The sequence below is a fragment of the Phyllobates terribilis genome, unplaced genomic scaffold (assembly GCF_046119375.1).
Source record: "Phyllobates terribilis strain yellow unplaced genomic scaffold, ASM4611937v1 Scaffold_65__1_contigs__length_7625178, whole genome shotgun sequence".
Lineage (NCBI taxonomy): Eukaryota > Metazoa > Chordata > Amphibia > Anura > Dendrobatidae > Phyllobates > Phyllobates terribilis.
This window is the reverse complement of record NW_027362825.1, coordinates 3016571-3031995: the sequence shown is the minus strand read 5'-3', so window position 1 is coordinate 3031995 and position 15425 is coordinate 3016571. Positions and strand designations below refer to the sequence as shown.

The following is a 15425-nucleotide window of genomic DNA, read 5'->3' as shown; positions in this document are numbered from 1 at the left end:
TCAGTAACAGGAGTGAAGCTGTAAAATTTCTTGAAAGAAAATTCTAATGTCAGAAGAGGGATTCGAACCCACCCCTCCAGAAGAGACTGCGACCTGAACGCAGCGCCTTAGACCGCTCGGCCATCCTGACTACTTCTGGCTTTTGTAATTTAACTCTTTCTAAGCTAAGCAGTAGAAAGATGAGCACTACTTGTGATGAAAGGAAATATGCCATGATTTCTTTTATTTTAATATTGATTTGTAACCTATTAGTTACAGCCAATTTTGAGCTTCATGACCAAGCACCATTTTTTAAATCTGACATGTATCAATTTATGTGGCAATAACACTGGAATGCTTAACATATCCCCGTGATTCTGATAGTGTTATTTTGTAACACCTTGTACTTTATATTAATGGTAAATTTAGGTCAATATATATTTAGTTTTTCTTGTGAAAATATATAAAGTTGCACAATTTCATTGAAATGCGGTGATGCCCCATATGTCTTCAGAAACTACTGTTTGGTCACACAGCAGGGCTTTGAAAGTAAGAGCGCTATTTGGGTTTTGGGAATGCAGATTTTGCAAGAATATTTTGAGGGTGACATTTGCGGAGTTCCAAAAGTACCAAAACAGCAGAAACCCCTCCAAAGTGATCCCATTTTATAAATTACTCCTCACAATGAATTCATCAACACCAGCAATTACTATTATTGTCCAACATATGTTTTCACTCTGCAACATCCAGAATTGCAAATAAGCCAGTTTAGTGCCCAGCTTGCACTTATGGAGACAAGCACCCCATACATTTTAAGTGGGCTCTCCTCGCTAGAGAAATGCCAAATCTGTGGATTCTTTGTCTTACCATTAACGTAGAAACCCCTATTTTTAGAATGAAAGATGACGGTCCTGAGTTGGGGCTTGTGTTTTTTGCCTTCCTGGCTTTTTCCCCAAACAGCTTTGTTCCTGGCATATTATTTAAGCATATTTGTCTCAGTAATGCCACAGCGATTCATAGTCAAACATAAATGGCTGAAATCATTCAGCTAGTGTCTGATACATGCTGCCCGTATTAGCTATCAGGTTTCCTTTAAATCCTCATACAGCTAAGTCAAACTAAAATAAAACAAAGTGATGACGTCCAGAATGAAGGAAAAATTACAAAAAATATTATTTTCCTCAAAAGTTAAAAGTGTTCAGTTCTCAAGTTTCTATCATTTTATTTCCTGTAGATAGTTATAATGATTAGGATTTTTACATTCTCTGTAAACAGTCAGTCCATATGCTTTGTTTATTTTCTGCTTAAAATTTAATGGGTGAAGAAAAAAACTTATGCTGAAACCCAGGATTGAACCAGGGTTTCAGTCTAACACTCTCCCAACTCAGCTATTTCGGCAGGACACTTTTAGTTTCAGGAATGTTCAACACACTGTAGATGTCACAACTGGATGTATTTATTTTTACTTTGACCTGTTTTTGCAAGATTATCTATATTTGAAAGTCCCGCTATTTTGCATACATATTTAAGAACTTACATTAATTCTTTGTGAATGAATAGAAAAAAACAGCAATTCTGCATTTTTTTTACATTTTCAAATTTACTCAATTCGCCAGGGTAATTCTGACTGTGTCTCTGTAGGACAGGTGATGATTGAGCATAAAACACAATTTGTAAGCATAATGTTGCATCAAGCTTTATTTTTTTCTTAGGTGCAAACAATTGGAGTGAAGATAGGAGATGCAAATTTAGAGAAAATATTCTACTGATTGTTAATGTTGAAAGTGAAAACATTTGTCCCAAAATGTGGTGAAACTTTGATGACAGTATCACATGCGCATTTCAGACTTGTTAAACTATGTTCATCTGCTCTTTTAGCTTTTGTTTATTAAGTATATTTTTAGTCTATTGATGCCTGAGGTAAAAAAAATCTGAAATTAGACTTACTGGTAATTTGGTTTCTAGGAATCTTCCACGACAGCACCTTAGGAGGTTCACTCTCTGCCCTAATAGGGACAGAGAACACATAGAGATTTTTCCAATGCCAAAGCAACAACTAACTATTTCTTGAAAGAAAATGCCAATGTCAGAAGGGGATTCGAACCCAGGCCTCCAGGAGAGACTGCAATCTGAACGCAGCGCCTTAGACAGCTCGGCCAGCCTGACTTCATCTAGCTTTAGTTATGTAACTCTTTCTAAGTAGTAGAAAGATGAGCATTACTTGTGATGAAAGGAAATATACCATGATTTCTTTTATTTTAATATTGATTCGTAACCTATTAGTTACAGCCAATTTTAAGCTTCATGAACAAGCACCGTTTTTTAAATCTGACATGTATACACTTTATGTGGCAATAACACTGGAATGCTTAACATATCCCCATGATTCTGATAGTGTTATTTTGTAACACATTGTACTTTATATTAATGGTAAATTTAGGTCAATAAATATTTCGTTTTTCTTGTGAAAATATCAAAAGTTGCTCAATTTCATTGAAATGCGGTGATGCCCCATATGTCTTCAGAAACTACTGTGTGGTCACACAGCAGGGCTTTGAAAGTAAGAGCGCTATTTGGGTTTTGGGAACGCAGATTTTGCAAGAATATTTTGAGGGTGACTTTTGCAGAGTTCCAAAAGTACCAAAACAGCAGAAACCCCTCCAAAGTGATCCCATTTTATAAATTACTCCTCACAATGAATTCATCAACACTGGTAATTACTATTTTTGTCCAACAGGTGTTTTCACTCTGCAACATCCAGAATTGCAAATAAGCCAGATATTGCCCAGCTTGAGCTTATGGAGACAAGCACCCCATACATTTTAAGTGGGCTCTCCTCGCTAGAGAAATGCCAAATCTGTGGATTCTTTGTCTTACCATTAACGTGGAAACCACCTATTTTTAGAATGAAAGATGACGGTCCTGAGTTGGGGCTTGTGTTTTTTGCCTTTCTGACTTTTTCCCCAAACAACTTTGGTCATGGCATATTTTTGAAGCATATTTGTCTCAGTAATGCCACAGCGATTCATAGTCAAACATACATGGCTGAAATCATTCAGCTAGTGTCTGATACATGCTGCCCGTATTAGCTATCAGGTTTCCTTTAAATCCTCATACATATAAGTCAAACTAAAATAAAAGAAAATGATGACGTCCAGAATGAAGAAAAAATTACAAAAAATATTATTTTCCTCAAAAGTTAAAAGTGTTCAGTTCTCAAGTTTCTATCATTTTATTTCCTGTAGATAGTTATAATGATTAGGACTTTTACATTCTCTGTAAACAGTCAGTCCATATTCTTTGTTTATTTTCTGCTTAAAATTTAATGGGTGAAGAAGAAAACTTTTGCCGAAACCTGGGACCTTTAGATCTTCAGTCTAACGCTCTCCCAGCTGAGCTATTTCGGCTGGACACATTTAGCTTCACGAATGTTCAACACACTGTAAATGTCACAACTGGATGTTTTTATTTTTACTTTGACTTGTTTTTGCAAGATGATCTATATTTGAAAATCACGCTATTTTGCGTACATATTTAAGAACTTACATTAACTGTTTGTGAATGAATAGAAAAAAACAGCAATTCTGCATTTTTTTTACATATTTAAATGTATTCGCCAGGGTAATTCTGACTGTGTCTCTGTAGGAGAGGTGATGATTGAGCATAAAACACAATTTGTAAGCATAATGTTGCATCAAGATTTATTTTTTCTTAGGTGCAAACAATTGGAGTGAAGAAAGGAGATGCAAATTTAGAGAAAATATTCTACTGATTGTTAATGTTGAAAGTGAAAACATTTGTCCCAAAATGTGGTGAAACTTTGATGTCAGTATCACATGCGCATTTCAGACTTGTTAAACTATGTTCATCTGCTCTTTTAGCTTTTGTTTATTAAGTATATTTATAGTCTATTTATGCCTGAGGTAGAAAAATCTGAAATTAGACTTACAGGTAATTAAGTTTCTAGGAATCTTCCACAACAGCACCTTAGGAGGTTCACTCTCTGCCGTAATAGGGACAGAGAACACATAGAGATGAAATAGTCCCTCCCATTTTAATATCCACAGTATTTTTCTTTTGTGAAAGCACATATTCAGGACATTTAACTCAAGGACCCCCAGGAATACTGCCAAAGTGCCAACGTTGAGAATTGGTTTTGCTAAGCCCCGTCACTTTTAGTTTTCGGTTTGAGATTGCCGCCAATAAAGCAGACCCCCAACTAATCAGTAACAGGAGTGAAGCTGTACAATTTCTTGAAAGAAAATACTAATGTCAGAAGTGTTATTCGAACCCACGCCTCCAGTTGAGACTGTGAGCTGAACGCAGCACTTTAGACCGCTCAGCAACCTGACTTCTTCTGGCATTTTGTGATTTAACTCTTTCTAAGCTAAGCAGTAGAAAGATGAGCATTACTTGTGATGAAAGGAAATATACCATGATTTCTTTTATTTTAATATTGATTCGCAACCTATTAGTTACAGCTAGTGTTGATCGAGCACTAAAATGTTCGGGTGCTCGAAGCTTGGGCCGAGCTCGCCGTGATACTCGGGTGCTCATCCCGAGCAACGAGCCCAATGTTAGTCTAAGGGAGACCCGAGCATTTTTGGCATCACACCCCCGGCAGTCTTTTAAAAGCCTAACAAGTGCCCAAAACAATAGTGACAGTGCTCAAATGACATGGGGACAGCATGGGGATCGCCCCAGGAAGCATTTCTGATGCCCAGGTCACTGCTCTCAACAACATGGTCAGAGGTAGTAAGCCACTTTTAAGGGCTCACAATAAAACATTCAAAAACGAAACTGAAACTGCTTTCCTGTGAAATATGTTAAGGAACTTCCTTTCCAGGGTAAAAACTTGTGTATAAGGTAAAATAAATAACCCCCCCCAAAAAAATACTCCTCCACACCTTGGGCTATGTTCACAAGTATAATTTTTTATGCGTTTTTGCACTTTTGTATTGCTTTCAACCGTGACAAATGCATTCACCGGGAAATGTAATTTTAACATTTTACAACCTTATCTGGCCATGTGCTGTGTGACACATGCATACAGTGCTGAAAAGACATGGGAACAGCATGGGGAAGACCCCTGTAAGCATCTCTTACACCCAGGTCACTGCCTAAAAGTGTGCCCATCAGAAGTCATCCTTACCGCATCAGAAGATGCAGACTTGCAACTATCCCTGTGTGTCCACACTCGGTCCCCAGCCGCCCTGCAGCCGGTTGTCCACACACGATCCCCAGCCGCCTGGGGGCAGCCGGGTGTCCATAAACGGTCCCCAGCCGCCCTTATTTCTCCTTGGAACATCCCCCCACACACTTTTCTTAGCCCGGCCTGCTTTAGGGCAGCATTGGACAAGCCCACCAGAGAACCAGACTACTCCGGTGGGCCCTGGCTTCTCCATCAGGGGAGTTGAGAGTGCCAAGGTGAGGACCATGATGATGATGATACAAGTTAGCATCTGCTTTGTTTTTTTGGAATGCAAACGCATGTATGTAGTAGCGGCTAGGCCTGAGGTGGTCAGCGTTTTGGTGCATATCCTACCTCCTCTGAGGATTGCTGGATGTTTTCCTGCTACTATTCCAGTTCTATGACTCCCTTTAAAACAAAGCTTCAGGTGATAAATGATGGATGAGGTAGTGGCAAAGGAGAAAGAGGAGGAGAAACAGGGACCATTCATATCAATATCAGGCCAGTCAACCACATATGTCTTGTAGGATATGTTTCAGTAACAAAAGGAGCAGTTCGGCTACACAGTTATAGGGCATACAGTGAGTGCAATGCCTAGCAAAAATTTTGAGGCACTCCAATGCCCCTTGGAAATGACATGGAGGTCAGAGGGCCCTAACTAAACCGTTTTTTCCATTTATAGCAACTGGATGTCCTGTACACTGTTGGCCTAAGCAGTGAATGGAAGGCTTTCCAAAAATTATGAGGAACTGCAATGCCCCATGAAACAGACGTGGATTACAGCTTACTAAAAACCTTCTACCCATTATTGGGGAGTGGGTCTCCCTTAGTTTACGCCTTTGCATTGAAAAGCAAAAACTGACTAAAATTAGGAGGAAATGCAATGCCCGTTGGAAGAGTCGTGGATGTTAGAGGTAATTAAAAACAACATTTCAATGGCCCTTGGAAGAGCTGTGGAGTTCAGAGTGGCTTAATAAGATGATTTTAATGCCCCTTTGAAGAGACGTGGAAGTCACAGTAGCTTAACAAGACGGTTTGAATGCCCCTTGGAAGAGACGTGGATGTCACAGAAGCTTAACAAGACGGTTTTAATGCCCCTCGGAAAAGTGGTGGAGGTCGCAGTAGCTTAACAAGAGGGTTTTAATGCCGCTCGGAAAAGACGTGGAGGTCCCAGTAGCTTAACAAGATGGTTTGAATGCCCCTTGGAATAGACGTGGAGGTCACAGTAGCTTAACAAGACACTTATAATGCCCCTTACAAGAGCCATACAGTACAGCATCTTAAAAATATTATTCCCATTATTGGGGAGTGGGTCTCCCACAGTATTTGCTCATGCCTTCCAAGCAAAAGCTTCCAAAAATTAGGACGGAGCAACTTGAAATGCCCCTTACAAGAGCCATGCAGTAGAGCATATTACAAACATAAGTCCCATTATTGGGGAGTGGGTCTCCCATAGTATTTGCTTATGCCTTCCAAGCAAAAGCTTCCAAAAATTAAGACGGAGCAACTTGCAATGCCCCTTACAAGAGCCATGTAGTACAGCATATTACAAACATTATTCCCATTATTGGGGAGTGTGTCTCCCATAGTTTTTGCTTATGCCTTCCAAGCAAAAGCTTCCAAAAATTAGGATGGAGCAACTTGCAATGCCCCTTACAAGAGCCATGCAGTACAGCATATTACAAACATAAGTCCCATTATTTGGGAGTGGGTCTCCCATAGTATTTGCATAGTATTTGCTTATGCCTTCCAAGCAAAAGATTCCAAAAATTAAGACGGAGCAACTTGCAATGCCCCTTACAAAAGCCATGCAGTACAGCATATTACAAACATAAGTCCCATTATTCTGGAGTGGGTCTCCCATAGTATTTGCTTATGCCTTCCAAGCAAAAGCTTCAAAAAATTAAGACGGAGCAACTTGCAATGCCCCTTACAAGAGCCATGCAGTACAGCATATTAAAAACATAAGTCCCATTATTGGGGAGTGGGTCTCCCATAGTATTTGCTTATGCCTTCCAAGCAAAAGCTTCAAAAAATTAGGAGGAAATGCAATGCCCGTTCGAAGACTCGTGGAGGTCCCAGTAGCTTAACAAGACGGTTTTAATGCCCCTTACAAAAGACGTGGAGGTCAGAGTGGTATAACAAGACGCTTTTAATGCCCCTCAGAAGAGACGTGGAGGTCAGAGTGGTATAACAAGACAGTTTTAATGCTGCATACAAGAGATGTGGAGGTCAGAGTGGTATAACAAGATGCTTTTAATGCCCCTTACAAGAGACATGGAGGTCAGAGTGGTATAGCAAGACGCTTTTAATGCCCCTTACAAGAGATGTGGAGGTCAGAGTGGTATAACAAGATACTTTTAATGCCCCTTACAACAGACGTGGAGTTCAGAGTGGTATAACAAGATGCTTTTAATGCCCCTTACAAGAGACGTGGAGGTCAGAGTGGTATAACAAGATGCTTTTAATGCCCATTAAAAGAGACGTGGAGGTCAGAGTAGTATAACAAGATGCTTTTAATGCCCCTCAGAAGAGACGTGGAGGTCAGAGTGGTATAACAAGACGGTTTTAATGCCCCTCAGAAGAGATGTGGAGGTTAGAGTGGTTTAACAAGATGCTTTTAATGCCCTTTACAAGAGACGTGGAGGTCAGAGTGGTATAACAAGACGGTTTTAATGCCCCTCAGAAGAGACGTGGAGGTCAGAGGCGTATAACAAGACAGTTTTAATGCCCCTTACAAGAGCCACACAGTACAGCATCTTAAAAATATTATTCCCATTATTGGGGAGTGGGTCTCCCACAGTCTTTGCTTATGCCTTCCAAGCAAAAGCTGACAAAAATAAGGACGGAGGAACTTTCAATAATGGCAACATGGACCACGGTCACCCTGGTGGTATAGTGGTGGTGGAGGCTGACGATAAGGAGAAGAACATAAAACAGCCGAAATGAGGAAGCCTATACCCATGTGTGGGTGTGAAGCGGTGCATATGAATACACCTCCCGAAATAACAGAGTGGATTTGACTTTATGTTACTCTGTTGTCATTTGGTGGTGATGAGAAGTCTGGCCCAATCCAGCCCTTGTTCATTTTGATAAGGGTCAGCTTGTCAGCATTGTCAGTTGACAGGTGAGTGCACTTATCAGTTATAATTCCCCCAGCGGCACTAAAAACACGCTCCGATAACACGCTAGCAGCAGGGCAGGCCAGGACCTCCAAGGCGTACAGAGCGAGTTCATTCCAAGTGTCCAGCTTGGATTCCGAATAATTAAAAGGCACAGAGGAATCACGGAGGACGCTGGTACGGTCGGCAAGGTACTCCCTAACCATCTTTTGAAACTTTCCACTCTATGTGAGAGTACCCAGCGCCTCAGGGTCTGTCCGAAGGGAGGGTCTGAGAAAACTGTCCCAGAACATTGACAGTGTTCCACTGCCTCTGCTGGATTGGAGTTGCCTCTCTCTCGCTTGTACGCTTTGGTTGGTCAACGAACTGTGACCTCTGCCGCTAGCGTGTTCAGATGGGAATTTTTTTAACAGTTCTGCAGCAAGGCCCTTCTGGTACTGGCCCATTTTTGTAGACCTCTCCACCTCAGGAATAAGAGAGTGAAAGTTCTCCTTGTAGCGGGGGTCTACAAGTGTCACCAACCAGTAATAAATGTCACCCAACATTTTAACGACGCGAGGGTCACGGTTAAGGCAGCGTAACATAAAGTCAGCTATGCATGCCAAACTGGTAACGGGCAAGATTTCCGTGTCCTCACCAAGATGACGACTGACCATGCTCTCCTCCTCCTCCTCCTCCCCCCTGTCCTCAGGCCACCCACGCTGAACCGACAGTAAGATACTTGTACAGGTACTACCGTCTACTGCGCATGATAACTGCTCCTGTTCTCTCTCCTCCTCTCCCTCATTGTCCCCCAATGCACATTGGGATGAGAAGAGGCTGGGCTGTGTGTAATTGCCCACTATGGCTTCTTGATCCATCTCATCATACTCTGGCTGCAATGCCTCCTCTTTAATTCTCTGCAGAGAGCGTTGCAAAAGACAGACAAGTGGGATGCTGACACTAATGATGGCGTCATCGCCACTCACCATCTTGGTGGCCTCCTCAAAGTTTGTCAGGATGGTACATATGTCAGACATCCAGGTCCACTCATGAGGTCTTATGTGTGGAGTCTGACCTGAATATCGACGGCCTTGTTGCAGCTGGTACTCCACAACTGCTCTCTTCTGCTCACAAATCCTTTTCAACATGTGGAGGGTAGAGTTCCAATGTGTGGGGACATCACACACCAGTCGGTGTGCCGGAAGCTGCAAACTCTGCTGCAACACAGCAAGGGCGGCGGAAGCTGTAGCCGATTTGCGAAAATGAGCTGACAGGCGGCGTACTTTGACGAGCAGATCTGGCAACTCAGGGTACGATTTAAGAAACCGCTGAACGAGGAGGTTAAGCACATGAGCCAGGTATGGTACGTGTGTGATCTCGCCTCGCCTCAGAGCCGCCACCTGGTTACGGCCATTGTTACACACGACCATGCCTGGATGTAGGTTCAGCGGTCTCAGCCACAGATCTGCCTGCTCTTTCACAGCAGTCCACAGCTCACAAGAAGAGATGAGCGGTGTTCGAATCGAACTGTTTGCCAATCTCAAATTCGAGTTGTTTTGGGCGGTGTTCGAGCCTTTCGACGAACCCGAACGATTTGAAAAAAATCAGGCTGTTCGAGGTTATGTTCGATAACTGTTAGTGCACCAAAATCGTAACTGGATTTTTTCACAGTAATGCTGATAATAAATGTTAATACACAGTTTGAGTGTACAGCGGTGCGGAGGGAGGGGCATGGGATGGATCTCTGCAGAAATAATGAAGATCTTCATTTTTTTTCTCTTTCCCGCATTTACAGTGGGGAGCTGCAGTCTGTCAGCCTATCAGTGCTTTTTTTCACACAAGCAAGGGCATGTGTCATTGGCTGTGTATGTCACATGTCCTTGCCCTATAAGACCCAGCCATTTTCCACATCTCCACCATTTTCTCACTGCTGCAGCTGAGTGTTAGACGGCACCGCTGCTGCTGTGGGTGCTATATTTTGTAACTGTGTGAATTGCAAGCGAATTTGCTCTTAAATAGACAGATAGTTTTAGGGAGTAGGAACTAGTTCTAATTGCAGTCCTTTGAGGGCTAGGTTCCAGCATTTCCTACGACTTTTAGCAGGCAGGTCTGTGCTCTTAAATAGACAGATAGGTTGGGAGTAGTGACTAGTTGTAATTGCAGCCCTTTTGAGGGCTGGGTTACATCAGTTCCTATCACTTTTTTGCCAGGCAGGTCTGTTTAAGTGCTGTGCAAGTGTTTTTCACAGCATTTGGCTAAATCTAGCAAAGCAAATCCTTCTGGGCCTCTTGCAGTGTGTGTTAGTCAGTGGAGTAGCCTATCTGTGTTGCAAGCTACACCACCTGTGTATGTAATACAAATTTTTTACTGCACTTAGCCAAGTAAAACCTTTTGGGCATATTAGCAGTGTGTGGTACTCATTCTATTAGGTCATCTATACTAAGCTCCAACAGCTTTGAAATTAATAATAATTTTTAGCTGCATCTTGCCTGTAAAATAATTTTGGGCATAGTAGCAGTGTGTGGTACTCATTGTATAAGGCCATCTATACTAAGCTCCACCAGCTTTCAAACCACTAATAATTTTTAGCTGCATTCAGCCCGGAAAATAATTTTGGGTTTAGTAGCAGTGTGTGGTACTCATTGTATTAGGCCATCTATACCAAGCTCCACCAGCTTTGAAATTAATAATAATTTTTAGCAGCATGTAGCCCGGAAAATAATTTTGGTCATAGTAGCAGTGTGTGGTACTCATTGTTTTAGGCCATCTATACCAAGCTCCACAAGCTTTGAAATTAATAATAATTTTTAGCTGCATCTTGCCTGTAAAATAATTTTGGGCATATGAGCAGTGTGTGGTAGTCATTCTATTAGGCCATCTATACTAAGCTCCACCAGCTTTCAAATTACTAATAATTTTTAGCTGCACCTTGACTGGAAAATAATTTTGGGCATAAAAGCAGTGTGTGGTAGTCATTCTATTAGGCCATCTATACTAAGCTCCACCAGCTTTCAAATTACTAATAATTTTTAGCTGCATCTAGCCCGGAAAATAATTTTGGGCATATTAGCAGTGTGTGGTACTCATTCTATTAGGCCATCTATACCAAGCTCCACCAGCTTTCAAATTACTAATAATTTTTAGCTGCATCTAGCCCGGAAAATAATTTTGGGCATAGTAGCAGTGTGTGGTACTCATTGTATTAGGCCATCTATACCAAGCTCCACCAGCTTTGAAATTAATAATAATTTTTAGCTGCATCTTACCTGGAAAATAATTTTGGGCATAGTAGCAGTGTGTGGTACTCATTCTATTAGGCCATCTATACTAAGCTCCACCAACTTTCAAATTACTAATAATTTTTAGCTGCACATGTTAAACAGAATTCGGAGTCAGGTGGTGGGACAAGAGGAGGTGGAGGAAGTAGAGGAGAAGGAGTTGTATGCGGAAGGGCTAACATCTGCAAGGTCCAGACGGTCGGCAGCACCAAGGCAGCAGGCATGGTATGGTGGGGGAGAGGGATTAACCACGGCGCAAGGTAGCAGCCAAACTAGTGAGGAAGGTGCAGGAACCCAGGAAGAAGTGGAGGACGGACTGGCGATGGGCATGGAAGACTCATCAGATGAGGGAGACCTTGATCACATTTCTGTTGTGCGAGGTTGGGGGGAGAGGGCAGAGTAAGGAAGCATGATTCTTACCCCGCCACCAACACAACAGGGACTTGGTGCTCCTGGATGCGCAAGACACATGAGTGCCTTCTTGCTGCACTACCTGCAACATGACCCTCGAATTGTCAGAATTCGAAATATTCCTGACTACTGGGTTGCCACACTCTTAGATCCCCGGTACAAAAGTAAATTTGCCAAAATAATTCCTGCCATAGAAAGGGATTCACGCATGCAGGAGTATCAGCAGAGACTGTTGCAGAATCTTACATGTGCTTTTCCACAAAATACCAGTGGTGCACGTAGTGAATCTCACAGTTCTCACTTGCCAACCGTGAGACTGTCGAGTCTTCAGCACTCAAACCGTAACAGAAACATAGTATCTGCTGGTAACAGCAATTTTGCGGAATCCTTTCACCACTTTTTTAGCCCATCCTTTGCAAGGCCACAGGAGACAAGAAGTCAGACACATAGTCAGCGCCTAGAGACAATGGTACAGGAGTATCTCCAAGTGAACATTGAAGCCTTGACTGTGTCACTGGACCCTTGCTCTTTTTGGGCTTCCAATCTGGATAAATGGCCGGAGCTCGCCACTCACGCCTTTGAGATCTTGTCATGACCCGCAGCCAGCGTTCTCTCTGAATGTGTGTTCAGCGCTGCTGGTGGTTTGCTAACAAATATGCGCACGTGGCTGTCCACTGACAATGTAGACAGACTCACTTTCATAAAGATGAACAAATCATGGATCCGCAAGGACTTTTCTACCCCTGTGTCATCCTGGGGAGAGTAAAAGCTTGAGGGTTTGTTAAAATCACCTCACCAACCATTTTAAGCTTTGAAATTAATAATAAGTTTTAGCTGTATCTAACCTGGAAAATAATTTTGGGCCTGTATCAGTGTGTGGTACTCATTCTGTAATGCCATTTATACTAAGCTCCACCAGCTTTCAAATTACTAATAATTTTTAGCTGCATCTTGCCTGGAAAATAATTTTGGGCATAGTAGCAGTGTGTGGTACTCATTCTATTAGGCCATCTATACTAAGCTCCACCAGCTTTCAAATTAATAATAATTTTTGTTCTCTCTGAACGTGTGTTCAGCGCTGCTGGAGGTGTGCTGACAGATAAGTGGACGCGGCTGTCCACTGACAATGTAGACAGACTCACGTTGATAAAGATGAACAAATCAAGGATCCGCAAGGACTTTTCTACCCTTGTGTCATCCTGGGGAGACTAAAAGCTTGAGGATTTGGTAAAATCACCTCACCAACCATTTTAAGCAACTCTGGGACAATTGATGCCACTTAAGTGGTGTCTGTGCCACAATTTTGGGAAAAAATGGAGACTCTTTTTGGAGTCCCCTTGCTGAGTTTTACGTGATGTTGGCATCGACAATTACAGGTGGGTTGGTCCCCCCCCCTTTTTAACCGTAAGAAACTACATACACTATGGCTTGGGGTAACACAGATGGTTGAGTCTGAAGAGCTGTTTACTCAGAGGTCTGCTCCAAAGCTTCAGTGTCTGCTAGTCAGCATAGTAACCCAGCTGCGAAGCAAGCTGCACCGCCTGTGTATCTAATAATGATTTTTAACTGCATCTAGCCTAGGCAGACTGTGGTGACCCCCAACCAAACCCAGACGCTCAGCCCCCTTCCGCCCCCCTTTCATTGACAATACAATCATGTAACTCTTACAACTGGATAGGTGAGGATCGGTCACAGCTTTATTAACTGTTTATACTCATTACATTAGAAAGACATTTTATTTCTAAAATTATTCAGCTTGTTGCAGCATGCCCTGTGTCTCCAGCCTCCACAACAGCAAGTTGGCCAACAAGTGTAACTCTCCAACATGTCCTTTCTATTTCCAGGCCACGGAGGATCCTGCATACTCGTATGCAGGACTCTGACCCCCATCCATCACTCTTAACGCTTGTTCCACTCCGTCCTGGAGTCCTGACAGGAATATGTCCAGTCCAATATCCATTAAGTGAACACAGTCGGGCAGTATGAGGCCTGCTTTATCTCCTTCCAGTTGTCCGCCTCTGTCTCTTATAAATTTTGGCATCCAAATATTTATTAGCCGCCTTGTCCGTTCGATGGCCGTGATGTCTCGGGCACCTTGCCATACCGCGCTCGGCACAATCTCTGACTATTTTTGTGAAAAATTTTCTGAAGCGCTTAGTGTCTAGTTTCATTATTGCCATTAGTTATGCGCTCTTGTGATGACCTAGGTCGTTTCCCCCGGCCTGTATAACTAAGATGACCGGACCTCTTGCCTCTCTCCCTACCTTTATTACCTCCATTAGTACATGTGGCCATTGCAGGCCTCTATTACCTCTCCTGTTCAAATATGTGTTATGAAACTCAAATTTCCTCCCTCCTGGGCAGATTTTCGCCCTTTTTTCTGCACAATATATATACGAGTGGCCTATCACCCACACTGTTGGCTTAGCGTCACTTGTAAATGAAACAAACAACGTTAGGATAACAAGTCCGGTGTTATGTATCTCGCCAAACACGTGGATCGACATCTCCCTATCCTCTGAACTTCCGTTTCTGACAGTCCTGCTCTTGCTGCTTCCGTGGCCGCGCCTATGCGGAATGAGTGTGTCCCATAATCTTTGGGGTGGTTCCCTGCCGATGTTATGCATTTATTAAATATAGCTTGGAACTGTTATCTTGATAATGGCGTTCCATCAATGTGTGATAGGAAGAAATTACTTTGTGATCTGATGGTTATATATGTTTTTACTATTGTTACCAGATTCAGCGTACCATTTGTGGGTTGTAGAAGTACCCAAGTGCCCCTGCCCGCTGGAACCGTTTTCAATTGGCGTATGCGTAGACGTATTGCATTATTGGCTATGACAACATCCTGGTGTAATAAGCCTCCACTGGTGTTAATTTTGGATTGAGGGACTAATTCGCTTATGCATAGCGCCCCAAAGAAGGCGATCGCAAATACAGTAGACAGTAGTGTTGCTTCGAATTGTGAGTATCATGTTAATGGTGTTAGGGATATGATGTGAGAAATCAGTTTTAGTGACACGGGATGGGACGTCTACACTCCTGACTTGGCTGACCCTTTTTCCACCTTTTATGGATTGTCTGATGATGAATCTCTTTGTCACATATCCCCAATTCAGTAGTTGGAAGTGAAATGCTACTCTGGTCAGCCACGGCTGCGCTGACGCCCCTGATATGCCCCTCATCATTAGCTGGTGGAGAAATTCTATGGTGACTTGTAATCTGGCTTGTTCAAATTGGTCAACCCGTCTGCCTGCTACTAATCGTGTCCACTGTTCCCATGCCTTACTGTATGCTTGCCACATTGACGGGGCAACTGACGCTCTGATTAATGGCATCAACTATTCTCCACTAGATCCCATAGGGAGGCTGGGCAACTGTTGCCCGATGGGTTGGTGTTGGGGAGGAGCTCTGTGAAAATCTGCCAATTGAATTTTGATAAAGCGTTAGCAGCAGCGT

General features: G+C 42.6%; 1 non-coding gene across 1 annotated transcript; it reads right to left on the bottom strand.

The window, feature by feature from the left end:
- Nucleotides 1-47: 47 nt before the first annotated feature.
- On the bottom strand, nucleotides 48-130 carry TRNAL-CAG (transfer RNA leucine (anticodon CAG)). The gene has a single exon. It is a non-coding gene; the product is annotated as a tRNA-Leu (tRNA).
- Nucleotides 131-15425: the final 15295 nt, after the last annotated feature.